Here is a 13,888-nt window from a genome sequence, read left to right as displayed (position 1 = left end):
TTTCTTCTTTAAATGATTGTCACACCAAAAATATATATGTTGGTGATGATAGATCTCTTAGTGTTGTAGGGACTGGCACTGTTCATATAGACAATGGTCAGTTTAATGATGTATTATGTGTTCCAACCTTATCCTGCAACCTTCTATCTATATATCAGATAACCCATTCAGGTGAAGGTAAAATCGTTGAATTTTCACCTCACGATGTTGTAATTAAGGACCTAAGAGATCCTAGACAGATTTTAGCTACTGGCATTGCTGATGATTCTACAAGGTTGTATAAGTTTCACAACTTTGGGTCATCAAATCTTCCCTCAGTATTTGTTGCTCATAATGATGAAGTGAACAAACTTTGGCATGAGCAATTTGGTCACTTAAACTATCGCTCTCTTTAGAATCTATGTAAATAAAATATGGTGACAGGTCTTCCAATGGTATCTTGCAGAGAGGGTGTTTGTTCCGGATGTGTACTCAGAAAACATCATCGGGACCGTTTTGAAAAACGTGCCTCTTGGCACGCCTCAGCCCCTTTACAGCTCGTGCATAGTGATTTATGTGGTCCACTTCCAGTTGTTTCATTCTCTGGCGACAAGTATTTCTTAACTTTCATTGATGATATCTCCAGACGCACTTGGGTATACTTCTTAAAAATCAAGAGTGAAGTATTTAACATGTTCTTGGCCTTTAAGGCCTTTGTTGAAAAACAATCTGGACATCAAATTCTTAAGCTAAGATCTGATAACGGCGGAGAATATGTTAACAACAAATTCATCAACTTTTGCACTGAGAATGGAGTTCAAATACAACATACTGTTCCATATACTCCACAACAAAATGGTGTAGCTGAAAGGAAGAATCGCACCTTAAAGGAAATGGCTAATTATATGCTTCAATCTAAAGGACTTAGTCTTAATTATTGGGTAGAAGCAATTAACTGTGCAAATTACATAATAAATCGCACTCCTACTAAGGTTTTAAAGAATATCACTCCAGAAGAAGCATGGAGCTCAATCAAACCAGATGTAAGTCACTTTCGTGTTTTTGGAAGTGAAGCATGGGCCCATATTCCAGATGAGAAACATAAAGCTTTAGAACCTAAGAGTGAAAAATGTATTTTTGTTGGATATTCTGAAGATGTCAAAGGATATAGACTTATTCCACTTAAGTCCAAAAATGTTATCATTAGAAGAGATGTAAAGTTTGCTGAAAATATATCGGCCTACGAGCCTAGTTCGGCGGATGTGCCACCTCTCCCTATCTCTTCTACTTTTGAAAATATTTCTTCTTCAGATGATGAAAGCGAGGATGAAAATCCTCCCCCACCTTCTCAGGATCCTCCTTCAGCTCCTCAGCTTCCAAAATGGGTCCGTGCTACTCGGGATGCAGCAGGTGATCTTGCCGGTGATCCTACAGATCAGCGACGTACACGTTCTCAGTTTGATAGAGCCTCTTCTTTACTGGCTCAAGCTTCAGTGAATTATGATCCTGACACCTTTGCAGAAGCTTCAGGCCATCCAGATTGGAAAGCAACTATGAATGAAGAATATCATTCATTATTGGCAAATGATACATGGGATCTTGTTCCTCTACCAAAGGGACGAAAACTTGTTAGATGCAAATGGGTTTACAGAACCAAGTATGGACCAGATGGGAAAGTTGATAAACATAAAGCTCGTCTTGTTGCTAAGGGTTTTTCACAAGTTGAAGGCATTGACGACACTGAAACCTTCTCCCCTGTTACCAAAATGAGCTCCATCAGCCTTGTTCTTTCCCTTGCTGCCTCTTTCAAATGGGAAGTCCATCAGATGGATGTTAAATCAGCCTTCTTGCATGGGGACTTGCATGAAGAAATCTATATGGAACAACCTATTGGCTTTATACAAACAGACTCCAGCCTTGTATGTCGGCTTAAGAAATCCCTTTATGGTCTCAAGCAAGCTCCTCGAGCTTGGTATGCCAAAATGGATAACTTTCTTTTAGAAAATGGCTTTTCTAGGTGTCATTCTGACAATACTGTCTACACCAAGAAAGTGGGCAAGTCCCTTATCATTCTTGTTCTTTATGTTGATGATCTTATCCTGACTGGTAGTGATCCCAACCTTATAAACCATGTGAAGACTAGCCTTAAAAGGAAGTTTGAAATGACAGACTTAGGACACTTACATTATTTTCTTGGTCTTCAAGTCTTGCAATCCAAGGAAGGTATTTCCCTTTCCCAGTCCAAGTATGCCTGTGATATTCTACGCCATTTTCACATGGAAGACTGTAAGCCAACCCCTTCTCCCTTTCAGTCTGGAGTCAAACTTTCAGTCACTTGTACTTCTCCTGAAGTTGATGCTACCTTATACCGTCAACTTTTGTATCTAACCCATACTCGTCCTGACCTTTCCTTTGTTGTTGACCTTGTTGCTCGGTTTATGCAAAACCCACGTGAAAGTCATTGGAAAGCAACTAAAAGAATACTTCGTTATGTTCGAGGTACAGTTCAGTTTGGGATTCATTACAGTGCCGAAGCATCTCCTCTATTGGTTGGTTTCACTGATTCCGATTGAGCTGGTGACCCTGATGATCGGAAGTCTACTGCAGGTTATGTGTTCACTCTTGGTTCAGGACCTATTACATGGGCTTGCAAGAAACAAGGTGCCATTTTTCTTTCTTCAGCAGAAGCAGAGTATCGTGGTGCCGTAGAAGCTAGTAAGGAAGCCTTGTGGCTTCGTCAGATCCCGTCAGAGTTTGGCTTTCAGCAGCAGCATCCGACTACACTTTGGTGTGATAATCAAAGTGCCATTCAACTATGCAAAGATCCAGTCCAACATCAGCGCAGCAAACACATTGAATTGCACATGCACTTCATCAGAAAGCTCATCCACGACCATGTTCTTGAAGTGCAATATTGTTCAACAGATGATCAAGTTGCAGACATCTTTACAAAGGCTCTCACAGAGGCGAAGTTCACTAAACTTCGATTTATGGTTGGAGTTCAGGAAGTTGTCACTAAGGGGGGATAGGCTCTAGTACCTCCTTCCTTCTTCTATTGTGTCATATTTGTAAATCCTTCAATCCTATCCCAAGTTGTTCTTAAGGGGGGATGTTAGGATATTCCGACACATAGGAAATAGTTAAGTATAACTTGGTCTAATATAGAGTTAGGTAAAGTGTGTTTCTTTACTATGTACATTTTGTAACTTACAATCCAACGGTTCATTCTCTCCTCAGTATTATCGACACTTGATCCGTGGCTTAACACCCGATTGGTCCATGATCTCTATTTAAAGAGCATGGAGGGTCATTTGTAGGTTAACCGTTCATGAGAGAAGCTTATGTAAATTTTCATTCTTTTATTAACAAATTGCCTGAAGTGGCTGCGTTGGCTCAGGCCGTGGACTGTTTCCCTCTTTGAGGGTTTTAACCACGTCAAAAGTACTGGTGTATTGATCTGCGATCTGTTTGTGAGTGGTGTCCTTTGGTGTTCTATCTAAGGAACTTACCCTGTAAATTGAAAATTCCTACATAAATAACAACCAAAAATCTTATGCAAAAGTAAGGAAGGAGTAATACCATTATATTTGAAATGAGAAGAATTAAATGGGCTTTACAACTAAAAGACTTACCCTCTGCCCCTCTTATGCATAGATATTCAATAGTGCTCCTCCACCATATTTTACATGCATTGCTTCTAAATTTTTAAAAACACATTATATAATTATGTAGCATAAAATGATATAAATTAACCATAATTAACTTAGCCTTAGCCTTCACTTATGCCCGCTGCAAGTGTTGGAATCTGCATTGATTAGGATCTTATTTGGGCCTACTTTAATTTTCCCATCCATTAAACTTGACAAAAACAAAACCAAAAAAAAATTTTGAGAAATCTTTAAAAGGCATAAAAGAATCTCATAAAAATTATTAATATAGACTATAATAATATCAAAAAGGAGAGGTTGAAATGTGGAATCGACATTGATTAGGAATCTGCATTGGGCCTACTTTAATTTTCCCATCCATTAAACTTGACAAAAACAAAACCAAAAAAATCTTATGAGAAATCTTTAAAAGGCATAAAAGAATCTCATAAAAATTATTAACATAGGTTTTAATAATATCAAAAAGGGGAGGTTGCAATGTGGAATCGACATTGATTAGCATCTTGTTTGGGCCTATTTTAATTTTCCCATCCATTAAACTTACAAAAACAAAACCAAAAAAATATTATGAGAAATCTTTAAAAGGAATAAAAGAATCTCATAAAAATTATTAACACAGACTACTATAATATCAAGAAGGTGCGGTTGCAATGGAGGAAAAACTAGTGGACTGTTTAAAGGAAGGCCAATATGTCCTTTTAAAGCCCATCTTTAAAAGAAGGGAAAAAAATTTTGAAAGTTGGAAAGGATCTAGAGCCTTTAGCGAGGTAAGAAAATGTGAAGGAGAGCTTCAAGGCAAATCCAAAACCTGGAAAACAAATAATATATGAATTGTGTATCATGCAAATCTATCCGCTAATTACCACGAAAGGGGAGGAATACATCAAAAGGTATAATATGTGAGTTGTGTATCATGCAGAGCTATCCACTAATTACCACGGAACGGGAGGTGTTATCATTGGGCTGGGACAGGTTGGTCTACATCAACCTGTCCCAGCGCAGTGATAATAGGAGGAATGCATCAAAAGGTATCAAAGAAAGGCAAAGAGATACTCTCTTATAAGTTTGCAAAAGTAGGACAAAATCTCAGGGAAAATGTCAATTCTGTCATGTTCGAGGAATGGAGCTAATTACTAACAATGGTAAAAGAGGGGAGGGAACATTCCAAGAAATCTTTTGTACATTGGAAATTTCAAAACATGAGTTGTGGCCCTATTATTAGTGGTATAGAGGAGGAGAATAAGAAAAAGGAAACTCCACCAAAACTAGGTTTTCTAGGGAGAAAACATAAGAAGAAATGCATCAAATCCAAAGACTATTATTGGGTGATGACATGGAAAGGGGAGAAATTGCTTCCAGAATGGAAAATTCTCTAACATGGAAAATTCATCGGGAAACAAGTTTCCCAAGAAACATTGCATGCATGGATAGAGAGAGGTTAGAACAAAATATTATGGTACACTCCAATGTTTCATTTTCTAATTCAAATTTGGCTTACATTTGAGTTTCATTCTAGGGCATGTGTGAACAAATTCTTAGGTAATATTTTGTATTAGAGACTATCCTTACTTGAACTCAAGAGGTGGAGACTAAAGGTTTGATCCCCCAAAAACACAAAGTATGTGCAACTTGTATTGATGAAAATGTCATCTTCCCATCGAAACTTATTAGACACCTTGATAACTGGAACATTTCATTTACCAAGGTTTGATCCTACAAAAGAAACAATATATGTGCATCATGTATTGGTGAAAATATTATCTTCCCATAGAAGTTTACTTGAAACCTTAATAAGGGGAACATTTCATTTAGGTGTGCCACTTTTCATGAAATAACACATCTATTGAGAGACTACCCTAAATAAAACATAAGATGGGTTTGGAAGAAATAAGAATGGTCGTTGGAAAATAAGAAAAGATAAGATAATTTTATCAATGTCGAATAAATGATTATAAATAGGTCAGTGGGACTTGTAGTACAATAATGTGATATACAAAATGGGTGCACAAAGGCAGCTCCTAAAAAGAAAAGAAAACTAGCCTATAATGTAAAAGATATAAAGTCTACAAAGAATTCTAGTATAATGGAAGAAATTGAAGGCATCTTTGAATCCTTAAGGACATAATATTTCTCAACAAAAGTGGCTAAATGTGGCATGAGAGCTACAAAAAGAAAAAGAAAAATGACAATAATAAGAACATGACATCAGTCAATTGGGTATAGCTCAGGTGGTTGACAAGAGTGTTAACCTCCCCACCGAGGATCAATTCTGACAAGTGACATGTTGAGCTCTTAACAAGTATATTGTTGTAATGTATTTACATTAGGGGAATTTTGAGGTCTAAAATGGACCTCCTAAGGAAATTATAAATAAACAGTGGAAACAATAAGATAAGATTAGATTACATCATCAAATTTTAGAGGAGAAAAAAAAAAAAAAAACTATTCTTTCAAATTGTATTTTCAACTTATCTCTCTTTGGGTTTACTCAAATTTCGAGTGGGGGTACTCATTGGATGCAGAATTTAATTCCCCATCCAAGGACTACCCATGTTGCATACTTTCGATGGACCTTGCTACATCGAAAATGAGAAATACATGAAAAAAACGTGATTTTTTCATGTATTTCTCATTTTCGATGTAGCAAGGTCCATCGAAAGTATGCAACATGGGTACTCCTTGGATGGGAAATTAAATTTTGCATCGAACAAGTACTCTCGCTCGAAATTTGAGTAAAACCTTAGGGAGATAAGTTGAAAAAGTAGTTTTATTATTTTATTATTTTTTAATCTTTTTATTTTTTTACCCCAAAAATGGTTTATCATCCCCTATGGTTGACATCATCATGTTGAATCCTATTGGTTCTTATAAAGTTTATTTTGGTTGTACATTTTTCTTAGGAGGCCCATTTTAGACCTCAAAAGTTCTCTAATGAGCCTTGGTATTGACCTAGCCTTGTGCCTTAAAGGATCAAAGGTTTACCCTAGGTATTGTTACTCATGTACCTGGTGCAAAATTACCTTTAATAATTTTGCACATTGAATCTTCAATTTAGGCATTTAGTATGGATACAGGGGTGATCGGAATGATTGACCTATCTTGATTGTAAACTTGTTCTCTCACCTTACCAAGGGGACCTCCACTTAAAGCCTTGGGTTATAGGAGGAGCACTACTTGCAAAACATGGATTGAAATAGCATGTCCATTCTTCTTTACCATATTTAACATTTTCCATGTCACATTATCTCTTTTGATATCATCTCCATTCTCCGTGTTAATTATCATTGGTTCAATCGGATTTGGCACTATCTTATCCACATCCTTGACTCAAGCCAAAAAACATTGCCCTGGTGGTTGATGCAGCTAAAAGAATAAAAAAGCATAAGATGGCCACAATGAAAGAAAATGAAAAGTTAAAATGCAAAAAATAGTCGGGACATAAGTTAGCATGTGGGCAAAACCCTAGCATGAACTCTACCTACCTCATTATCCATCACTCGGTTCCTCAACAGTTGATGCTCCATCTCATCAAAATGAACCCTTGCATGTCCCACCTTGATGAACATACACTATTCATTCACTGCAGTCATTCACTACCATACGCTATTCTAAATGAGGTCTGTTGATACTTGCAGGGAGGCCGAGTTTGGAAAGGAGAAATTACAGATTGTTTGAGGGCAGCAAAAGGTAAGGTAAGACTGTTTCGGAAGGTTGTTAGTGTGCAGCAGAGGTCTGTGGTAGGCCACAGGCCTAGCCACTCCAAAACAGGCCAACGTGGAAGTGTTAGGGGCTGCCATATGCTCAGAACAACAACATGAGGAGGCAACCATCTACCTTGACTAGGCCGCAGTTCATTAAGGTTGTTCAAGGTATGTTTTGGGGCATGATTGTTGGGTTGTTGTAGGTTACAATGGGACAGCAGCAAGCACGGTGATGCAAACACAAATGGGACAACAAGCAATCATAGGAGTAGGAATGACATATGGCCGCCAAAGCACATTATGACATGGCACAACAATGCTAAACAATGGGACAGCAGCATGGTGCTGCAAGGGACAACAACATGGTAAGTGGTACAGTAGGACATGGTGCTTGTTGGAGCTTGGTACTTGGGACAACAAGCTATGACATGGCACAACAATGCTAAACATTAGGATAACAACAAATGCAATCATGGTGGAGCATTGTGATAAGGGGCAGCATGATGTGAAATGCTACAACACAATGATGGGCATCATGACAAAGTGAAGTGTAGCATGTTGTGTGCAGCACTTGCTAGTATAGTACAGTGATATTAAATGCTACAATGAGATGCAGCATGATGGGCACCGTAAGGTACAGGATGAGGCAGCACTGGTAAGTGCAGCAAGATGATAAGGTACAACAAGATGTTTCAGTACCGGAAGGTGCAGCAGTATGATGTGTGCAGTATGGTAATGAGGTCCAACATAGTGATGTTGGGTGCAACATGATGCAACACAGTGAGGTGCAGCGTGATGACGAGGTGCAACACAATGATAGGTGATGGAGTCACCTTGGAGAATCAGTTGAAGCAGCATGTCTTCAACTGAGTTCAGCTACCTCATGTATCATCTTCTTAGAGATGATCTATGCTATTATAAGTCAAAGTGTTGACTTCTGTTTTAAATGTACTATCTCTCTCTCTCTCTCTCTCTCTCTCTCTCTCTGTTGAACTATTAAATAACATATAAGAAGAATTGATCAAGGGTTTCCCCACATTGGGGTTTGTCCCTGGCTGCGCCACATCTTGTGTCCTCTTGTCTTGGCTTGTCTTCTGTGATCTATGTTTATGTTCTATCTGCAATTTACTTTAATGCTGATGTGATTGCTAATCTAGAAAAGATATTGAGCTAACTGTAAAATTGAAATAAATTGCTCTAAGCATAGAACATACCTAAAATTAACAACATAAGTTAGCATGTGGGCAAAATCCTAGCATGAACTCAACCTGCCTCATTATCCATCACTCGGTTCCTCAACAGTTGATGCTCCATCTCATGAAGATGAACCCTTGCATGTCCCACCTTGATGAACGAAAAGTTCTCTCATCTTAATGGGTAAAACAAATGTTAGATCATAAAAAACAAGCTTTAATCCTTGAGCCATGCACCAAATTTTATAAAAATAAGAAGAGATTCTTTCTGGGTTTTCCCCTTGAAGGGGTTTTTCCCTAGCTTGAAGCCTATATTTTGTGTCCACTATTTTTTTATGATCGATGAAAAGAATCTAACAAAGAACTATAAGAAGATAACCTAAGATCACCAACAATTATTAAGGATAAGGAGAAAAGTTTAAATAGTTGCCCTACTACATTCTCCAACACTTTCATCAATGGAGTAATTGAGGAAGAAGTGTACATAGAGCTACCTCAAGGCTTTGATGTACATGAGAGGGAATCTCGTGTTTGCAGACTGGAGAAGGCTTTGTACAAAAAAGCACCTCGGGCTTGGTATTCTCAAATTGATGGATATCTAATGAGTCTTGGTTGTTATAAGTGAAGATTGTGATCTTGTTATTATATGACTTGTTTCTGACAGAAGGACTTTCGTGACAGAGGGAACAATAGTGGCAGTAGCATTTGCTTCCATGATAGAGGAAGCAGTCAAGATTACCACAGGAAGCCCTGCTTCAGTATCATAGTAAGTTGACCTCTGAGTTTGAGATGAAGAGTCTAAATTTGATGCATTACTTCCTTGGTCAAGGGAAGTATACTATTGAGATCCTTCTATGAGTGGACCATTTCAGATAGCAGATATGCTTCAGTAACTAGAAAGCAGCAGTGGCAGAGGGAGCAGCCAGGATTTCCACAGCAGGATCTAGTTCAGTATTAGAGAGAGCACCCAATCAGGGTGACTGGAGAGCAACTGTGGTGATGGATCCAATGAAGGAAACCGATCAATTTATGGTTGAGCTGAGGCATGCGACTCGTGTTGAGGCATCGACATGGTACATTTGGACATGGATTGAGATATGTCCCAAATGGTGAAGTACAACTATAGGGATATACACATTCATATAGGGCAAAGAGTGTAGAAGGCAAGAAGAGCACATCAAGACGTTGCTTCAGTTTTGGGTTCTGCAATGATATCTTGGATGAGCAAGAAGCAAACATTTGTCACACTCAACACTACAAAGGTTGAGTATATTGCAGCTAGTTTTGGAAAGTTGTGAAGCAGTGTGGCTTCGGATGTTGCTCGTAGAATTGTTTGATTAGGTGTTGAAGACAACTGTGATGACAGGTTGAAGCACATTGAGATCAAGTACCACTATATCTGAGACATGATACAGAGGGAGCAGTAAGGCTCCAATGCATTTCTACAAATGAGTAGGTTCTTGACATTTTCGCAAAGCCTTTGTCCCAAGATGAAGTTTGTATACTTCATGGACAAGCCTGGAATGGTTGAGAATGCTTCCCTCGGTTAGAGGGAGTGTTGATCTTGTAGCATCAAGGGCAAATATTCTTCCTAGGTTAAGGGTATTGACCAAGAGCCCTGTAGTGTGGCTAGGGAGATTGGCCCAGATATCATCAAGGCCTAGAGTGCTCCCTCAATCAGAATGTTTTGACCATATTACCAAGGATTACTTGGCTAGTGAGTAGAGTGAGTGCCTCAAAGCATCAGGCAAGTGTTTTACCATTCAATAGCATGTGACGACATGAGGGAATGGTAAATTAGGTCACAGTTTCACCATTGGTCACGGGTACTAACCTGGTTCCAAGTGACAACTTGGATAATTGGTGACCCAAGACTAGTCTTACTCCGGTCAGGGGGTGCCCACCATATCGCCAAAGGTTATTTGGCCACCAAAGGTTATTTGGCCGCCAAAGGTTATTTGGCTAGTAGGTGACTAGATCCATTTGCAAAGGGGATTTGACTAGTGGGTAACTAGATCCTTTGCATGATGCTACAGGATGCTTTCCACATGGTTTTGGAATAGAACATGAAGTGGATGGCTACATTAACATAGCAATATCTTTAATCTTTTCTTGGGATGGAGAAATCGTTCAGCAAAGAGGACATATGAGGAAGTCAAGGTGAATACCTCCATAGCTAAAAGGGAGTGTTTACTTTTGGGTAGTTGCAATCAGTATTCCCGAGGTATAAACCGACCCATGAAAAAGGAGGGAAATTAAAATTTAAAATTTGAATTAATTCTTCAAGTCGGCCTCAAAATACCAAGTCATCCCAACCAAGAGACCTACCCCTTGGGCACCCCAAAGTCATTATAAAAGGGCATTAGCCCTTCTCATTTCAAATATATCAAACCAACTCTTCTTGTGAGAGCGTCAAACCAAGGAGTCGTAGATCACAAGTGGAGGACGAATTTGAGGTCTATCTTTCTGAATTTGGAAGAGAATCTACCCTAGTGAAGGAAGTCGAGTTGCTAATCTAAGGTTTGGTTTGTTGGACAGTTGAAAGAAGGCTAACATGAAGGGTTCTTGGGGCTGCCAAGTTTGTTTGTTGTTGGAACAAAGGAGTCCAAGGCTCTATGTCTTTTTGTGGTAGGTCCAAAGCCCTAAAAGAGGATAAAAGCCTCAATTTTTGTGAGAAGAAGGTTTTTGTGAAAGGATCGAAGCCCTAGAGGAGGCCAAGATGTTGATTTGGGGTAGCATTAGATGTGCTCTAGCCATGAAAATTGGTGGAGAGGCTAAAGCATATGAGATCTCCAAGACCCAGAAATGGTTTGGGCAGATTCTAACCGGTTTGGGAGATATTAAAATAATTAATATTTTTAATGGAGTTCCTAAGTTTAGATAAAATATTAATGGGTATTAATATAAAATTGGGTTAGAAGGGTCCAAAAGTCATGGATCAAGCCAAATCTAATCTTAGCCGTTGATTAGAGATTTAATCTCGGTCATTGATGGACCAACAAGAAAAGTATAAGAAGAGGCTTGAGGGTCAGTTGGAGAACACACCAAGTTGATCAAGAATTCGATTTTCTAGGGCAGGGCTTGCTGAGGAAATCGAAGGAGTGATCAGCGTTGCAACTGAGGGGCAGTGAATGCAGTGGCAGAGAGGCAGAGATAGTACCGGGAGCATCAACGCAGAAGCCAAGAGAGGGTTGACACAGAGCCAACTAGAGGCCACGTAGAAGCAGCCAGAGGCCACGCAGAGGCAGCCAGGAGTTGCACAGAGCCTAAGGAGGGCTAGCGTGGGAGACGCAGAGGCTCCAGAGGCTGACGTAGAGCCCAGAGAGGCTGACGCTGGGCCAAAGAGGCTAACGCAGACCCTAGAGGTTGACGTTGGGAGATTTTGTGGGGCAGATTGGGGCTGATATCTGTCTCCAACTGATAGGTACTACTGCCGAGGGCATTCTCTGTTGGGTGAGTCATTTATGGCACCCAGATTGTATTCTAAAATTGCTTAATAATAAAACCCTCAGATAGCTGCATTGGTTTTCCCGCATTGGGTTTTTACCGGGGACATTAGTCCAAAAATAACGGTGTCGCTTGTGTGTTTTTTTCCTTCAGTTGATGATCTATATGTGTTGAGACTGTACTTGTATTTATTTTTAGTATTTACATGGTAGATAACTTGTTAATTAACAGAACAAGTAGGAAGAAATAAATCAGAGAGTACAGGAAGGATTTCTAATAGTTAGACTTAGAAATTCCAACATGGTATCAGAGGGAGGTTGCAGATCACAGGATAACTGAGGGCATCAGCCGAGCAAAGCAGTAGCAACAGTAGAAACAGTTGTCCCGAGTGACAAAAGTTGTTCCTAGCAGAAATGCAGTAAGGAAGGGGTGTATGTAGTGCCTGCGTCATTAGTTCGGGCCAGGAAGAGGATCAACACAGTGGCAGAGAGGAGCAGACCTGACCTACGCAGTGCCAAGTCATCTTTCTCATCAGGAAGGATTGACGCCCGTGGCCAGGAGGTGCAGATTTTGTTGCTGTCGGGATTGCGCAAAGCCTAGAGGATCTAACCTTTAGTTTGCCAGGGCATAGGAGGTTGTGGGTAAGTTGCGAAGTGAAGCTGGTGGGGTATTGTGTTCAGAATAGTACCTAACAGGGAAATACCAAGGAGTAGGGAGTTGCTACTGAGGATTTTTAGCCAAGAAATCCGGATTAGTGGTGCAGCTGCACTAACAATCGGAGTGGGGGCATCTCGACATTGGCAGAGGGGTTTCCAAGAGGGAAATCGAGGCTCAAAGGGAGTCACACCGAGAACTTCCAGGAGGGAAGTAGAGAGGTGCGGAAGAGTTGAAAGAGGAGCAGCGAAATGGCAGAGAATGGGGTAAGAGATCAAGACAGACTGGACAGAGCCTCAAACTTCATAGTCTCGAAGGCTAGGATCTTGTCCGTTCTAGACAGGAATCGTCTCAAGCACTTCGCCTTGAACACGATAGCGATCCCAGTTGACTCGATTGAGAACGAAAAGTACGAGGAGGCAATGGCGAGGGCCAAGAGCATCATCCTTGACGGGGTTAAGGACCATGTAGTACCACATATTGCCAAAAAGGACACGGTAAATGCGATGTGGGAGGCCCTGACAAAATTGTATCAACATACTTCCGTGCAGAGGAAGATTCTACTAGAAAATCAGCTGCGATCATACCAGACACCTTCCTCAGTCGATTGAAGGAGATTCAGGATCAGCTGATTTCCATAGGGGCCATGCTGAATGAGGAGATGTTGGTGAGGACCGCATTGAACGCAGTCTCAGAGGAATGGGAGGTATTTTTCTAGAGCATACTAGGCAGGTCAACCCTTCCAAATTGGGAGGAACTGTGGGCGGCTCTTCGTCAAGAAGAGATCAGAGGGCTAACCAAGGCGGGAAGTAGCGGCAAGGGGGTCAAAATCAAGAAGGAGGAAGAGGAGGATGCTGCCCTAGCATCTGAGGGAAAGCAAGAGAAACGGAAGAAGAAGGACCTCTCCAAGGTCAAATGCTTCCACTGTGGGGAGCTGGGTTACTATGCGAGCGAGTGTTCGAAGAAGAAGAGCAAGGGAAAGGCTTCTGAGACCAAGGTTGCGCTAGGAAGGGCGGAGAAAGAAGTGGAGACAGATGATGATTGTGCCATGAGTGCTCATGCGCCACTTGAGAGGAAGTGGGGTGACATCGAGTTGTAGTCTGACGAACTACAGGCGATGAGGGGTAGGATCCTTGAGGTACCCAACCTCTTGGATTATACCTTGCTACGAGAGCCCCAAAGAGGAGTAGCAGGACTGGCAGATGTTGGTAGAGACAAATGCGGATAAAGCGACAGAGAGTGTTGC

Source organism: Pinus tabuliformis, chromosome 5_2, assembly GCF_031772625.1.
Source record: "Pinus tabuliformis cultivar Carrire ecotype Pingquan chromosome 5_2, CPIR1, whole genome shotgun sequence".
NCBI classification, from domain to species: domain Eukaryota; kingdom Viridiplantae; phylum Streptophyta; class Pinopsida; order Pinales; family Pinaceae; genus Pinus; species Pinus tabuliformis.
Note: the sequence above shows the minus strand (reverse complement) of the source record.